This window comes from Ursus maritimus, assembly GCF_017311325.1.
Source record: "Ursus maritimus isolate PB19 chromosome X unlocalized genomic scaffold, ASM1731132v1 scaffold_X1, whole genome shotgun sequence".
Taxonomy (NCBI): Eukaryota; Metazoa; Chordata; class Mammalia; order Carnivora; family Ursidae; genus Ursus; species Ursus maritimus.
The window spans coordinates 4,411,049-4,411,324 of NW_024423319.1; positions in this window are offsets into that span (position 1 = coordinate 4,411,049).

Consider the following 276-nt stretch of genomic DNA (forward strand, 5'->3'; position numbering starts at 1 on the left):
CTCTTTATTGTTTCTCAAACACACTCCTGTCTCAGGACTTTTTCACTTACTGTTCACTCTGCCTGAACATTCCTTTCCCAAGCACGCCCATCTTGCTCCCCATCTTCTTGCAGGTCTCTGCCTCCTTGTCACCTTATCAGGGAGGCCTTCTTGGACCCATCACCTTTTTAAAATAGCAAAACTTTGTCACTCTCTGTCCCCTTACCCTTCATAGCACTTTTCAACGTTGGATGTATGTATATATATATATATATACATATATATACATATATACAT